Here is a 17,083-nt window from a genome sequence, read left to right on the forward strand (position 1 = left end):
TCATCATCACCACCAACATCATCAATCTTAAAATATATTTTATATTTTTTAATATATCTTTGCTCGACTAGTGAAAATGTAGCATTGCACTTCTGAATGAGCAATAGATAAACTCCTGTAAAAATGATCACATTATTATCATCACTTCTGCTGTTCAGCAGCTGCCAGCAGTTTGGCAGTTCGGGTCTCACTGGCTCAGGGTTGCTTCAGCCTTCCATCCTTCCAAGATCGGTAAAATGAGGAGCCAGATTGTTGGGGGCAATATGCCAACTCTGTAAACCGCTTAGAGGGGGCTGTAAAAGCACTGTGAAGTGGTATATAAGTGCTATTGCTATGGACACCCAACATCAAAAACGTCATCAAAAAAGCACAACAAAGAATGATCTTTCTGTGCTAACTCAGAAAGCTCAAACTGCCCAAGGAGCTGTTCATCCAGTTCTACAAAGGAATTATTGAGTCTGTCACCTGCACCTCTATAACTGTCTGGTTTGGTTCTGCAACCCAACAAGACAGACTCAGACTTCAGAGGATAATTAGAACTGCAGAAAAAACCATGGCTACCAACCTGCCTCCCATTGAGGACCTGTATACTGCACGAGTCAAAAAGAGGGCTGTGGAAATTATTACAAACCCCCCACATCCTGGACATAAACTGTTTCAACTCCTACCCTCAAAACCATGCTATAGAGTACTGCACAACAGAACAACTAGACACAAGAACAGTTTTTTCCCAAACGCCATCACTCTGCTAAACAAATAATTCCCTCAACACTGTCAAACTATTCACTAAGTCTACATTACTATTAATCCTCTTATCATTCCTATCACCCATCTCCTCCCACTTATGACTGTATGACTGTAATCTTTTTGCTGGTATCTTTACGATTTATATTGACTGTTTCCTAATATGATTTGATTGCTTATTTGTAACCTATCATTGTGTTGTACCTTATGACTCTTGAAAAATGTATCTTGTCTTTTTATGTACGCTGAGAGTGTATGCACCAAAGAGAAATTCCTTCCATGTCCAATCACACTTGGCCAATAAATAATTCTATTCTATTCTATTCTATTCTATTCTATTCTATTCTATTCTATTCTATTCTATTCTATTCTATTCTATTCTATTCTATTCTACTCTACTCTACTCTACTCTACTGTACTCTACTCTACTCTATTCTACTCTATCATCATCAACAGAACCAACAACATATTTGTTTTTCAATGTAATCCACTTTTTCTCTTGAAGCCTACAGAATCTTAAACCAACACTGACTCCAAACCTAGAGACAAATGATACTCACCCATCTCCATTTAATTTTAATGAATGTTGGGGAGATGGAACTGATACAGCCCCCCTCCTGGGTTAAGAATCGCAAATGCACCATTATTTGTAACAATAATTTTCATCTGGCCAGTAACCAAGGTCAGAAATAAATGAATGATTAAAGTGGAATCACCATAGAAGGAAGAAGATTTTTGAAAAGTGACTCAGAAACCAATTGTAAAAAATAAGCCATTCTGTATTTCTATAAGGATCGGGAAGTAAATCTCAATGAGTAGTTGTATTTGAAATGAGCTGAGCAGGGGAAAATTACAATAATCACTAATTTAAGTGATTAAATTAAAGTCAGTACAGTATTCAAATCATGAATTCAAGACTGAACGGGGAGAGGAAAATAATGTGGACTTTTTTTCTGTCCCATCTTTGGACTTGAGTCTTTTCCTCAAAATAAGACAAAGAAAGCATGGAAATCAACATGATTCAGGAAAGTAGATAGGACATGTGCTGCAATATAGGAGCCAGTGGAATAAGGAGAACAAAATGAGAGTGTTCAAATTCTAAATGGAGGGAATGCAACTGAATTATCCTGGATGACTTACGAGTGAAACTGATTAGAAGGCTCTGCGTTGAAAGGAAGCGTTATATGCACCAGTTTTGATGTAGCAATGATTATGTTAATGAAATGGTCTCTTGGTCTGTAATAACTCCATGTTTTTTTTGCACCCTGGTGCTCTAAACTCAGCAGGCATTTCATTCTCAGCTTCCCTGAGACAGGCTGTGACAACAGCAGCATCAAAAGCAGAAGCAGGAGGTCCATCATTCGTAGGGCTGAATCAATAACTTTCCTGTTTCTAAACAAGAACAGGAAGAATTAAAAGCCCTCTCATAAAAGCCAGTGACTTTCCTGATTCAGACAGAGACAAACCAAGCTTCACCTGGAAAAGAGAGAAAGGTACATTTAACAGCACAGCTCCTACCTGTCCTAAAATTCAGATAACACAGAGTGTGACCTAAAGCCTTTATCCTTTCCTTGAGACAACCTCCCTCCATGTTGCTTCAGTCTGCTGTTTACATCAGTTACTGGAGAAGTAGAAGACATCTCAAAGAGCAGGATGGTGATAATTACAGTGGGAAGCAACTTTTCCTCTGGGGATGATGAACTCCTTCCTTGGCTCCATTTGCAGAAAAGAAGCCAGAGTACAGCATGTTAGTGAAAAATTACAGATACGCCCCTGAGGGCAGGATTCTCTATTGGTTGTGGTCTTTCCTGTCAGGACACGTCCAGAAAATGATGCTGGAGGAAGACACAGTATTGTTGTTGATTTCTTCTGCTCTTCAACATGGTTTCTTTTCTCCAGGGGCTGCTGGGTAAGTTCACCTAGATCTATGGAGTTTGGTGCCACTCTAGGTTGAAAACATGGAATGTTTTTAAATTTTAATATGGAGAAAGCAGTGGTGAAATGTAAATTTTGTTGCTACCGGTTCCGTGCGTGTGGCTTTGTGGGCAAGGCTTTGTGGGGGGTTATGTGACTGGGTAGGCATGGCCAACATATTTTTTTTTTTACTTTTTCAAGCACTTTTGTACTACTGGTTCACCCGAACCGGTAATTTTTATCACTACTGGTTCACCAGATCCGGAGTAGCATTTTACCACTCAGAGAAAGATTGAGGGGGAATAGATTTTTTTTCTTGACATCAATTCGTTGCCATGCCCACCAAAAAAACTGATTTGAAGCAGGGGTGGGCTGCTGGGGGTTCGCAGGGGTTCAGATGAACCTCTAGCTATGATTCTGTACAGTTCAGAGAACCCCCAAATCCCACACCTGGCTGGCCCAGCCCAGCCCACCCCTCCCAGGAGTCCCCACACAGCCCGTTTTGGATGCAGGTAAGTGTAGGGCACAGACTCAGGGAAGGCAAAAAACGGGCCTACTGGAAGTTTGGGAAGGCTGGAAATGGGCCTGTTTCTGCCCTCCAGAGGGCCTTGAGAGCCTGGGGAGGCCATTTTCACCACCAGCCATGGTGCAGGAGGCCTACTAGGCCATGCCCACTATGGCCACGCCCACCCAGCAACTAGGCAGAGAACCTCTTGATAAAATTTTTGAGGTCCACCCCTGGTTTAAAGAGACATACTTGGGCCTACAAATGGGCCTACCAGAAGTTTGGAAAGGTTGGAAACGGGCCCGTTTCTAGTGTCCAGAAGGCCTCAAGACCGTGGGGAGGCCGTTTTCACCCTCCTGGAGGCCCAAGAAAACCTCCAGAGCCTGGAGAGGGCAAAAACGCCATGCCACCCATGGTGCAGGAGGCCTACTAGGCCATGCCCACTGTTGCCACGCCCACCCAGCAACCAGGCAGAGAACCCCTTGCTAAAATTTTTGAAGCCCACCCCTGGTTTGAAGAGACATGATTTCCCTTCTTCTGGTTGTGTGGATGCACTCTATGGTGATAGGGCTTTTTGACCTCCAGATCTCTGATGCTGTCTAGGGAAAAGAAGGACTAGAGGGGACATGACAGCAATCTTTCAGTATTTGAGGTACTGCCACAAAGAGGAGGGGGTCAACTTATTTTCCAAAAAATCAAAAGTCAAGTCAAGAAACAATGGGTGGAAACTAACCAAGGAGAGAAGAAACCTGGAATTAAGCAGAAAGTTCCTAACAGTGAGGACAATTAATCAGGGGAACAGCTGCCTTCAGAAGTTGTGGGTGCTTCATCACTGGAGGTTATCCTCACACAGAGACTGTGATTCTCCCCTTAACTTGGTTTCTGGCACCAAAATTCCTTCCAAGAGGCAGTACCAAATATCAGCCAGAGTCAGCCACCCTGCAACATTATTTGGTCTTAAATTTGCAAAGGGGATTTATATGACCATGCCAATCACCAGCTTCAGCTCCCGACTTTTCTGTGTCCAAGAAGCAAAGCACACCGATCACAAGTGTGGATAAATGAATCATACATTTATTTATTAATTCACATATTTTATCTTTGATTATTAGCTTGGATTTTAATTTCACCATTCTTGAACTTCGTAGTTTTAATTCTTTCATTATTCAATCACCTTAATTATCAAATGGATGCAAAGGAAGCATAGAAACCTTGTAATAAATTCAATGAATAATTAAATGTTATAAGCCTATGAAACCAATTCACAATCAGTTCCCCACTTTTATCATTAGATGCTCCTTAGTGTTTAGATCTGGTCTCAGGATGATAATGTAGCACTTGGGGAAGAAGATGCAGCCCAGAAGCCCAGCACTGGAGGCCAAGATGGAGAAGATCTGCACGACCACCATGAACTTTCCTTTAGTGCTCAGGTAGGTGGGCAGGAAGGAGACCCAGACACTGCAGAAAACCAGCATACTGAAGGTGATCAGCTTGGCCTCATTGAAGGCCCCTGGCAGGTTCCTGGCCAGGAAAGCTACAGTGAAGCAAATGATAGCTAGGAAACACATATAGCCAAGGACAAGATAAAACATGGTGACAGAGCCTTCATTGCACCGAAGGATGATCTCTCCTGGCTGGGTGTGCAAGTCAGAGTCAGGGAATGGGGGAGAGATTCCAAGCCACGTGGCACAGATGATAATTTGTCCAGCAGAACAAGAAAGGATGATGGAGTTGGCCAAGCTCTTCCCCAACCATTTTCTCACCCTGTTCCCTGGTTTTGTGGCAAGGAAGGCCAATACCACTGTGATTGTTTTGGCCAACACAGAAGACACGGCTACTGAGAAGACAATGCTGAACACGGTTTGTCGGAGAAGGCAGGTGGCTCTTCTTGGTTGGCCAATGAAGAAAAAGGAGGACAAGAAGCAAAGCAGGAGGGAGACCAGGAGGATGAAGGAGAGGTCCCGGTTGTTGGCTTTGACAATGGGAGTTTCTAGATATTTAATGAATATGATTAAAATAAATCCTGTGGTTAGGAACAAGAGTAAGGCAAAAGAGACCAGGATGATGCCCAGATGTTCTTCATAGGACAGGAAGGTTATTCTTTTTGGGATACATTGGACTCTGTTCTCGGTTGGATATTGATCATACGGGCACTTTGTGCATTTTTCAGTATCTGAGAAAACAAAAAGTAATATTTCTTTTATATCTCTTTTCACCTTTCAAGAAAGATCTTCTTTGGATTTCAGATGATACTGACCAACCATGGCAGGTGCTTATAGAGTAATAAATATAGAAAACTGATCCTATATTCTTATTTATAGAAAAATAAGAATATGTATGTATATGGGATAAATTCAAGAAAAATTTATAGCCCAGGAGAGAATATATGGAGAATATATTTGATGTAACACGTTTCTATTCTAAACAGGTGGGAGACAAGGAGGAGAATATGCTGAAAAGCAGCCTATACAATATGCTGTGAATCAGCCAAAACAATAAAAATGGAGTGGAAGAGAATATGCTGGAAAACAGCCAAACAATAGGTTTAGGAATGGAGGAGAACATGCTGGTAATCAGCAGGAGGAATGGAGGAGAATATACTGGAAACCAGCTAAAATAAAATATACTGGGAACCAGACAAAACAATAGATGGAGACGTGGAGGAGAATATGCTGTAAAACAGTCTAAAGAAAAAAAATGTTGGAAATCATTTGGGGTGAAAAAGAAGATGATGAATCATAATTAAATAATGTGAACTGATTTTGAAATGATTTTATGTAAAATGAGAAGTGTAATTGATGATAAGCCTAAGAAAATTAGATGTAAATCAATAGAGGTTAAGATAGAGATTTGATGAAATGGGTCTTGAGACTAAGGAATATATATGGAATTTTGATTTATAAAATGATATAAATTAGAATTGTGTTTATTGGAAACTAAAGACTGTATATAAAAAGGAGCTGTGTTTATTTGGGAATTAAGATTTATGGTGATACAATAGAATGCTAAATATTTATATTAAGATGTTAGAATTTGTGATAAAAATTGGTGGTTTGACTTTTATTTTAAAAGATGTAAATGGATGAAACTTGGAATCAAATTTGTTAAAGAAGAGTAAGTATTTTTGGGACTATAAGACACACCTTAGTTTTTGGGGATGAAAATAAGAAAAAAGCTGATTGGCGGGTGGATCACCCTCCCAGAATACCTCCAAGCAGCTGTTCCCAGAGGTGAACTTTAGCAACAGGTTCGTTGGTTGTGAGCTTTGCTCCCTGTTTTTTTTTTCAGCCTCTGAAACCCCTGTTTCAGAGGCCTTTTCTTCAGCCTCTCAAATGGAGGTTTCAGAGGCTTTTTTCAGTAGGGCAACATTCAGTTTATAAGATGCACCCAAATTTTCACCCTCTCTTAGGGGGGAAAAGGTGCATCTTATACTCCGAAAAATACGGTAGTTGGTTTTCTTTTCTCCCTGCTTTCCGTTAGCTCTGATTCCTTTTAATCCCAATAGTGGAAGTAAGGCTCTCCCCCCTTTTAGAACCACAACTGTATTCCCTTTTTGTTGCTGTTGTAACTGTTGGTATTTCATAACTTCAACTTCCAATTTCCTAAGAAAATTGGAAAAAGAAAAAGAAAAGAGAAATCACAGTAGCAATCCAACAAAGGAGACTATGATAGTGGTTATGCTGAACCTGGGAATGTTAAACTGGGCTATAAACAGTATTTGTCTTTTACCTCTTAATCCATAATATGAAAAATTAAAGCACTAAAAATAAAAGAGGCAGCTTTTACCCCTAATAATGGTAAATTTAATTTATGTTCCTTCTTTCACACAGTTGACCTCTCCCACTTCTTTAGGGCAAGTCTTCTGTGTGTATTTGTTGTGGCCCGCCAGTGGATCTGGCAGCATATTCGGACAGTGAGGAGGTTGAGGAGGAACATGGACCAGTCCTGGAGTCTGGGGAAGGCTCTGACGAGTGCTCTGCACCAGAGGCAGAGATGGAGTCAGGGCCGTCTGACAGTTGTCAGCTGCCTTCGGAGTCGGACATCAGTGGGGCAGAAGAACAGCCGGAGCCTGTTCCCAGTGTGAGCATGCACAGAGTTGCCAGGAGAAGGGAACCAAAAAACCAAAAAGCCATTAGAGGTAGTGTTTCTAGACCTAATTGGACCCAAGAAACCCAGCATAGGAGGTGCCTGCTATATTCTGAGCATAGTAGACCATTATTCAAGATACAGATTCTGTTATTTAATGAAAACAAAATGTGAAAATTCCAGCATATTAACAACTGGCTATGTTTTGTGGAAAGGAAACAGAAATTTAAGGTTAAATGCTTAGTGACTGATAATGGTACAGAATTTACCAACCAAAGATTGGAAAAGTTTTTGCAGGAAGCAGGGATCCAGCATAAATGGTCTGTGCCGTACAGACCACAACACAATTCGTATATTGAAAGAAGAGGTCAGACATTACAAGTCTAGACTAGAACTATATTGGCAGATTCTTGTTTGCCTGAAAATTTATGGGGTGAGGCTGTTATGTGTGCTAACCATGTGTTAAACAACGTGGTTCATTCCTCTACAGGAGAAATACCATTCACCTTATGGCATGAGAGGAAACCAAATCTAAGTTACTTACACACATTTGGAACCCCAGCTTGGGTACATATTCCATCTAATTTAAGGAGAAAGGATCAACAGAGAGCCAGAAAAATGTTTTTCGTTGGCTATGAATCAAATCATAGGTCTTTTAGATTTTGGGCACAGGGAACTACTAGTGTGTATTGTAGTGCAAGTGCTAAATTCCTAGAGCACGAAGGATGGGATAAATTAGAGCGTGCAGATTATAGACATGATAATAATACTGTTAGTGTAGAGCATCATATTCCTGATGATATTCCTGAGGATTTAGATGATGTAAAATCCTCTATCAAGGATGAAGAACAGGAAGTAGGTTTAGAGGAGGTAGTTTTAGGGGAGGAGTCAGATGAACCATCTGCAGTAAGTCCTGTTTTACCTAGGAGATCAACTAGGGAAAGGCATCCACCTGATCGATATAAAGCAACCGTAATTTTCCAGGTGTATCCAAAGTGTTGTGAAAGCTATGGATTAAGAATCTAGACTGTATATATTGACCTGTCCAAAGGGGAGAATGTTAGGATATGGTTTGAGCCTAACAAGTTGTCCAGGCAATATACAGTCAGGTCCAGAAATATTGGGACATCGACACAATTTTAACATCTTTGGCTCTATACACCACTACAATGGAGTTGGAATGAAACAAATACAATGTGGGTTAACTGCAGACTGTCAGCTTTAATTTGAGGGTATGTACATCCAACTCAGGTGAACGGTGTAGGACTTACAGCAGTTTGCATATGTGCCTCCCACTTGTTAAGGGACCAAAAGTAATGGGGCAGAATAATAATCATAAATAAAACTTTCCCTTCTTAATACTTGATTGCAAATCCTTTGCAGTCAATCACAGCCTGAAGTCTGGAACGCATAGACATCACCAGATGCTGGGTTTCATCCCTGGTGATGCTCTGCCAGGCCTCTACTGCAACTGTCTTCAGTTCCTGCTTGTTCTTGGGGCATTTTCCCTTCAGTTTTGTCTTCAGCAAGTGAAATGCATGCTCAATGGGATTCAGGTCAGGTGATTGACTTGGCCATTGCATAACATTCCACTTCTGTCCGTTCAAAAACTCTTTGGTTGCTTTTGCAGTATGCTTTGGGTCATTGTCCATCTGCACTGTGAAGCGCCGTCCAATGAGTTCTGCAGCATTTGGCTGAATGTGAGCAGATAATATTGCCCAAAACACTTCAGAATTCATCCTGCTGCTTTTGTAAGCAGTCACATCATCAATAAATACAAGAGAACCAGTTCCATTGGCAGCCATACATGCCCACGCCATGACACTACCACCACCATGCTTCACTGATGAGGTGGTATGCTTAGGATCATGAGCAATTCCTTTCCTTCTCCATACTCTTCTCTTCCCATCACTCTGGTACAAGTTGATCTTGGTCTCATCTGTCCATAGGATCTTGTTCCAGAACTGTGAAGGCTTTGTTAGATGTTGTTTGGCAAACTCTAATCTGGCCTTCCTGTTTTTGAAGCTCACCAGTGGTTTACATCTTGTGGTGAACCCTCTGTATTCATTCTGGTGAAGTCTTCTCTTGATTGTTGACTTTGACACACATACACCTACCTCCTGGAGAGTGTTCTTGATCTGGCCAACTGTTGTGAAGGGTGTTTTCTTCACCAGGGAAAGAATTCTTCTGTCATCCACCACACTTGTTTTCCATGGTCTCCCAGGTCTTTTGGTGTTGCTGAGCTCACTGGTGCATTCCTTCTTTTTGAGAATGTTTCAAATAGTTGTTTTGGCCATGCCTAATGTTCTTGCTATCTCTCTGATGGGTTTGTTTTGTTTCTTCAGCCTAATGATGGCTTGCTTCACTGACAGTGACAGCTCTTTGGATCTCATCTTGAGAGTTGACAGCAACAGATTCCAAATGCAAATAGCACACTTGAAATGAACTCTGGGCCTTTTATCTGCACATTGTAATTGGGGTAATGAGGGAATATCACACACCTGGCCATGGAACAGCTGAGAAGCCAATTGTCCCATTACTTTTGGTCCCTTAACAAGTGGGAGGCACATATACAAACTGCTGTAAGTCCTACACCGTTCACCTGAGTTGGATGTACATACCCTCAAATTAAAGCTGACAGTCTGCAGTTAACGCACATTGTGTTTGTTTCATTCCAACTCCATTGTGATGGTGTATAGAGCCAAAGATGTTAGAATTGTGTCGATGTCCCAATATTTCTGGACCTGACTGTATGTGTACTGTAACTTTAATCTGTAAATGTATTGTGTAACTTTAAGGCTTTAATGCTGAGTCATGCTGTAATTAGGTAATGACTGGTTGTGAGAGTATTTAAGCAAGGTATTGTAACGTGTTCAGTTGCTGCTATGATATGCTGCCATTGTGTATGAAGCTGATGTGATATGCTACCAGAGTATGATATGCTGCCATTGAGAGGAGTTGCTATCTCTAATCATCGTTGGATGGATGCTACCATCATGGTTTGTGAACCAGAGTGAGTTTGTTATTCTAACCAACTAATGTTTGTTTGGTAAGAAGATATCTGTAACTACTGGACTGATTTAACTGGCAAAGACTTGGAATTTGTTTAAAGACCATGAGTCTGTTTTTCTACTATAAAGTAAGCTTTTGATAAACCAGTTTGCATATCTCTTATTCATTGCTCTCAGCAACCTTTCCTTGTGCATTTACTCTGCTGGTTGGTAACACAACAACAATATCCTTAACAGAACAGCTAAGGAACAAGGTTCGACTCAGGAGTAAAGCCACAGATGGATGGTGAATGGCTCCTCCCCTGGGAAATAAAGAGGAGCAAAAAGGGAGGGGAGTTTGCAGGAGACAATTCATTAAATTCATTAGAGTGGAGATCTGTTCCTGACTTCTTGCCAAGTATTGCCTGCTACAGAATGGCGTTTGGAAGATATCGGCCTGGCAGCTCTCCAAGCCTGATAAAGGTCTGATCTTGTGAAATCTCTTGAAAGACTGTTGGCCGGGACTTTGCTGGAGAGGAATTCACTTTAAACTAAATAAAAGGAATTTTATCAGGATGAGGAGTTGGCTTCGTGTTTTTGGGAAGCCTAGGTCAGAATAGGATTTCTCTCATCCCTTGAACCCAAACACTCTCCCTCCATGGTTCCCCGAATTAGATCTTTCTGCTTAGGGGGTTCCGTGATCTTAATAAAGATTGACTGATTAATGAATTGATTGATTCATATATCTCTTGGGCTGTAATATAAACTTGGTTTGGGTGAGCAAAGGCTATTGATCTGAAATGATTTCTCAATTTCAAAGAATGCAGATGTTCCTAAGAACGGTCAACATGGGAGGACAGTTCCAAACTGACAAGAAAAGAGAAGTTTCCTCTAATGCAAGTGATCTTGCACAATCCACCATGTCCTTCTATCTCTTCCTACCTCATCCCTCAAGGTCTTTTTCTTATCCCTCCCATTATGGAAGAAATTGGGCACCTTGAAAATTAAGAACCACAAAATTATCAACCTCCGATGTGTCTTTTTTAAAATACACATTGATCAAAACGCTCTAGATGAATCTAGCACCCTTTTCTCTGGTGTGACCCACCTTCCTGAGTGGAGATAGTCCCTTCTGGACAAGGAACACAGTCATAGCAGCAAACTGGCTCTCCTTCTCGAGCCCTCTTGAAAAATCCAGGATGACAATTTTCCACACATCTGGACTGAGGTAGAGACTAAGGAAAAAACAAGGAATGCCAAACATAGTTTGTTAGAAATAACCATCATTGAAAAATGGAGGTGGGCATGAATATGAGTCAAGTAGTTGCTTAGGTAAGTTGTTCGCTTAGGTAAATAAGAAATGTTTAACTAACTCTCAATGTTGCAAGGGATCTAACTACTGACAGATTCTTCACTTAGTTCAGTGCCAAAAGCAGAGGGAGTGAAGGGGGGGGACGTCGTGCGCGTGTGTGCCCACACCCATAATTCTCTGTGCCCTGTCCCCGTGCATGTGCGCATGACCTCCCTGCACTCCCCAGGCTCCAGAGCCTTGAGCCTGGGTAGGGCGAAAACAAATTTCCCCACCCCCTGGAGGCCCTCCAGGGGCTGGAGACAGCCCATTTGCTGACTTCCGGTGGTCCCAGAAGGCCCAAAAATCAGGTTGAGGAACTGAGCTCGCGTGCCCACCCTTACAGCTCTGTGTGCCACCTGTGGCACGCGTGGCATAGGTTCGCTATCATGGACTTAGTTCCTCCCTTTTGCTTCTAGAATATCTCATTTTAATACAGGATACTTCTATTTAATAGATTCTGGAGAGAAGCAATTGAGAAAAGATTGAAGCATGAAATGACAATTAGTGGTTCCTCCATATGGTTATATTAGCATGCATTCCTCCTTTCCTCATGTATCCATGAATTTAAAGTATGATGCTTTAGTCATATTAAAGTTTAGAATGAAATTTATTCTGAAAGGTTTGTGATTTTTTTATTTCACTAGATTTATTGAAACAGAATAAAAATGTGATGAAGAAACTTCTGGCCAATGGGATCTGGGAAGGTTTCTTCTAGACCACGTGTATCATTGTATCATCATTCTTCTTGTGCCATAATCGTCATCGGACATTGGCCAACATGATCACCAACATCTGATGATGGATATGGCACAACAAGAAAAAGACATATATCATTGCAAATCCACCCCGATTTGTAAGTGGACCAGGACAGCCTTCCATTTAAGATATAAAGGAAAACATTGTTACAGATTAGGGTTGGATTTGGTGCAGTGATTAGAAGGCAGAATTTCAGGCTGACTCTGCTCGCTGCCAGGAGTTTGATCCTCACTATCTCAAGGTTAACTCAGCTTTCCAGCTTTCCGAGACTGGTAAAATAAGGATGAGATAGATGGGGGCAATATGCTGACTCTGTAAACTGCTTAGAAAGGGCTGTAAACACTATGGAGCAGTATATAAGTCTAAGTGCTATTGCTATTTATTTGTATATTTATTTGATTATTTTATATGGTGGTGAACTAAGACTAAACTGACTGCCTAGATTTTGGAGCTGTAGAGAGATGAGATGGAGATGAGGTGCCCTTAAATAGGGTAAATCATTCATTTTTTGCTGCATCACGTGGGACATGAGTATGAGCCCTGTGTCAGAAACATATGTTGAAAAAGGCAGGGGTGTCAAACTGTATTTCATTTTTTTAAAAAAAATTGATTTATATGCCGCCCTTCTCTGGAGACTCAGGGCGGCTTACAATGCGTTAAGCAATAGCCTTCATACTTTTGTATATTTATACAAAGTCAGCTTATTGCCCCCACAATCTGGGTCCTCATTTTACCCACCTTAGAAAGGATAGAAGGCTGAGTCAACCTTGAGCCTCCTGAGATTTGAACTTGCAGTAATTGCAGGCAGCTGGTGTTAATAACACTGTTAATAAAAGTGCTTTAGTATGCTGCGCCACCAGGACTCATTGAGGGACACATCAGGGTTGTGTTTGATCTTGGGGGACAAACACAATGAGTGACATTGAGCTGTCCAGGAGGCATGGCCAGCTCAACGTCACTCATTGAGGCTCCGTTTTCAGCCATGACGGCCTCCTTTAGCTTTCTGCCAGAGAAAACAGAGCTCAGGGAGGCCACCGCACGTGGCCCATCCAGGCTCCGTTTTCTGCTGCAATGGCCTCCTGCAGCCTTCTGCCAACAAAAATGGAGATTAGGGAGGCTGTGCATGGCCCACCCGGTCTCCGTTTGCGGCTGCAACAGCCTTCTGCAGCCCTTTGCTAGTGAAAATGGAGCTCAGGAAGGCTGTGCGCTGGGCCAGTCCTTCACTGTTTCCAGGGTGGGCCCGTGTGACAGATGAAAGCACCCTATGGACCGGATCCAGACCCCGGGCCTTGATTTTGACACCCCAGTTCTAAGGTCAAGTTAGGTATCCAAAAAAAAGTTCCTTTCTGTTGAAAAACCACCATTAGGTAACACCAACTGGCATGAAAATACAGAGCTACATTCATGTACATTCAGGAAACAAGACAAGTTGGTGCTCTGAGCACCAAAATCCCCAGCACTTGATGTCCCCTTTCAGCAGTTTTATACAGATACTAGTTTGCACAGGGGACACAAAATAGCCATCATCACCCAGCATCCCAAGTTGGACATGGTTGAATCAATTTAAAACTATGTTTCATATCACAGCATCTAAAGGACACCTTGCCAATTATATTGACACCTCCTAAAACATTTTTTTTTTAAAATTAGAAGGACTCTACTCCCCAAATTCAATTTTCACTGAAGCCTATTTGGTGAATAGGCTTAGCTACTTGAAATGTGCCCTAAGGCTTTGGAAAACAGAGAAAAGACACCAATATTTAATTCACCTTGTTGAGCAACTTTAGTTGTAAAATAGCATCTTGATTGATAGTAAGTCTCTGTCTTATAAAAACCCCTAGTTGCTCTTTAATGGGGTCCTCCCTGGAGAGAAATATCAAGCTTACGATGTCCAGATCTGCTGCCACATCACCATTTTGGTCCAAGTATATTTTAATGTGGGAAAGATTGCAACTCTTTTGAAGAAACTCATTCTTCTTCAAAAATGAATGGAACTAGAACAAAAATATCCAGGAATGTTAAAAGCAGAAATACTAGTCTGGAGTAGCATTCAAAAGTTGTACGTGCTCCATCACTGGTGGCTTTCAAAAAGAGACTGGAAAACCATATGTCTGAAACGGTATAGAGTCTCCTGCTTGAGTAGGGGGTTGGATTTGAAGACCTCCAAGCTCCATTTCAACTCTGTAATTCTATGTCCATGTCCACATCTCTGTCTAACTACACTTGATAAGAATATTTGTGGAAATGATCTCAAAATAGTAGATTGCAAACCAAATGGAAGTTGGCCATGTGATGCTCATGGAAAGAAGGGAAATGCATCCATAAAACTCTTAGAAGTAAATGTGCTGGTTTGGAGAGAAATTGACTCAAGTACAAAGTCCCCTTGAAGGCACCCCCTTTGAGAAGACATTGTACCACTACTGGATCAGCTTTAGAGATGGGCAACGAAATCAAGGAAGAGATCAAAGGAGCTGGTCTTAGCCTGGAGGAAAGGCAACAAGGAGAGGAGTCATGTTGGTCTCTGGGGATGAAAATCAGAAGGAATCTGGGAGCACCTTTTACAATGGAGAACATCTCTTGGTTGGAATAAGGAGAATACAGCATTCTTCCAATAGCTGAAAGATGTTACATGTCAGGTTCCAAGTAACGCATCCCTCACAAATCAAATCAGGGCATTTCCTTTCCCCAAAGGAAAAATAACAGATGTTTACTGTTATTCCAGAGCAGGGGTGTAAAACTCGATTTCATGGAGGGCTTAATCAGGGTTGTGTTTGATCTCGGGGGGCTAGATGGACAAGGGTGGGGTGGGCATGGCCAGCGTGGGCATGGCCAGCTTGATGTAACTTGTGTTGGGGTCACCTGTGGTGGCCTGGGCAGGTCTGGGGGGGATCCAAAAACGGAGGTGGCAGAGGGCTGTAGGAGGCCATTGCGGCCGAAAATGGAGCCCAGAGGTGCAGCCCTCCCAAGCTCCATTTTCTCTGGTAGAGGTACCGCTGACCGGTCCTTCACTCTTTCCAGGGCAGCCTCACAGGCCAGATCTAAACAGCCCACAGGCCAGATCTGGCCCACAGGCCTTGAGTTTGTCACCCCTGTCTCAGAGTGTTGGACATGAAAAAAATGAGCTCAGTCACAAGAGAAGAGATTCTGGCTGAATGAGATGAGAAACATCGTAAAAGGAGGAACAATTTTAGAGCTGATCTAGTGAACCGGAGAAGCTCAAGTTTCCTCTTCACTGATTGCTTTAATGCAAAGATCCATCAGCCATCACTTAAAGAAGCTTTAACTGGGATTTCGGCAGGCAGGAGGGGTTGTACTAGATGGCCTCAGGGACTCCTTCAAATTTATGAGCATAAAATTCCAAAATGCTAATCGCAGAATTCATAAGGACTGGAATTTATTTAAAAATGCATACATACTTTGTAAAATTAACACTGTCTTAATATCAAAATGTATATGTCACGGTACCCGCTCTTTGGAAAATTATCCACTAGTGATTAGCTTGGTCAAACGTGCTGGCCTTTTGAGGCACAAAATGGTTTCATGGATCTTTGTCGATACTCCATACCTGCCATGGCTTCAGCCTTCGAATCCCCAGCCTCTCTTCTCGCTCTTTCCTTCTCCTCTTGAATATGGAAGAATAAGCAGCATTCAAGGCATGGGCCATAATATTCATCATAGCATAAGTATGGCGGTTATACCGGTTCCACATCATGTTCCTTTCCACTTTGGTGTTCAGTGGTGATGTCTGAGTGCATCTTGTCCGGCCTTTGACAGAAATGTTGTCTTTTGAAAAAGAACACTGAAAAGACTGATTTGTGAACTGTGGTTCCAGAAAGAAATCTGGTTCGAAGGAGCCATCATTTGGTGTTTTTTTCCACTGAAAACTGTAGTACCAAACACTATGGACATATTTGAGAAATGCGTGGCTTCCTATTTGCATTTCCCCATAGCCTGCATTTAGCCAGACTTTTCCTTCAGTGGGTTCTGGCAAACCTTGAAGTGTTGAATGGAAAAGAAATATTCTGTCTGAAAGTGAAAAATAGGCTGCGAAGTGAACAAAGACATTGACTTGTTTCCACTTGGAGATGGCATCCCTGAGGGCTGCGGTACGTGCAGGGGTTGATAAAAGTTGTGATATAACAATACAAATCCCATTCCTGACAAGCAGAGCTGTCAAACTCCTCATGAAGTTCACTCCATTGTCTGTGTCTGAAGCAAAGAGACCAATCAAAGACCATCCAAAATGGAGGAGCAGTTGGACAATTCCTGGGTTGAGAATTGCTAATTTGGGGAGAATCTGGTAGAAAAAAGGGAATTGTCTTTTATCATTCAGAGCTTCTGCAGCAATTGAACAGATCTGGGAAAAAAATATGAAGAATGCTGTATTTGGGGGTCAGTTATTGGCTTTCAATAAATACAACTCAACCAACTCATGTCAATTCTAAAAACCATAACTTTTCAGCTTGCTTTATTAATAAGTATTAATAAGGTTTATGGAGACAACAAACCTTGATTTCCCCTGACTGACATATTGTGTGATTACACACAGGGATGGTACTTTCCCTACCGGTTCGCAAATATGAGCACACATGCCATTTCAACACATGCACACGGTCTCAAAAACATGCCTAAATAGGACTTCATACAGCCAGGGTGGGGGTGGGCCACCTGCAATTTCCACTACTGGTTCACCCAAACCAGTCCGAACCGGCTGAATACCATCTCTGATTAAACAGT

The sequence above is a fragment of the Pituophis catenifer genome, unplaced genomic scaffold, assembly GCF_029215685.1.
Source record: "Pituophis catenifer annectens isolate HBS135680 unplaced genomic scaffold, rPitCat1.0.hap2 SCAF_2, whole genome shotgun sequence".
Taxonomy (NCBI): Eukaryota; Metazoa; Chordata; class Lepidosauria; order Squamata; family Colubridae; genus Pituophis; species Pituophis catenifer.